General features: G+C 49.3%; 1 protein-coding gene across 1 annotated transcript in view; it reads right to left on the reverse strand.

Moving 5' to 3' along the window:
* LOC104164948 (dihydropyrimidinase-related protein 2) overlaps positions 1-306 on the reverse strand; it is a 37,521-nt gene that overhangs the window by 607 nt on the left and 36,608 nt on the right. The gene's annotated exons all lie outside the window — the stretch shown is intronic.

A 306-nucleotide genomic window follows, 5' to 3' on the forward strand; every position in this document is an offset into this window, starting at 1 on the left:
ACGGTGTGCACCAAAACGCATCAGCTTTGGACCAAAAGCCCTTACTGGCCTCCAGTGCCTTAATTCTGCTGCAACCTGTTCTGCATTAATATCTCCACAGCAAACACCTGAGCCACCCAGCCCTGCACAGATAAGAGTTGGCTAAATGGTTTTCCCTTAGCGAGCCTTTTTATTCCTTTTTATAGTTTCCCCTTACTGCACTGAAACAGCACGCTGAGAAACCAAATCTGCCACATACCAGATCCACAGCTGGTCTCAGCTGGCAAAGCTCCGCTGAAGTTGGTGCCATCTGCCCTCTTCAGACAC

Source organism: Cariama cristata, unplaced genomic scaffold (assembly GCF_000690535.1).
Source record: "Cariama cristata isolate BGI_N322 unplaced genomic scaffold, ASM69053v1 scaffold22837, whole genome shotgun sequence".
Classification (NCBI taxonomy): Eukaryota; Metazoa; Chordata; class Aves; order Cariamiformes; family Cariamidae; genus Cariama; species Cariama cristata.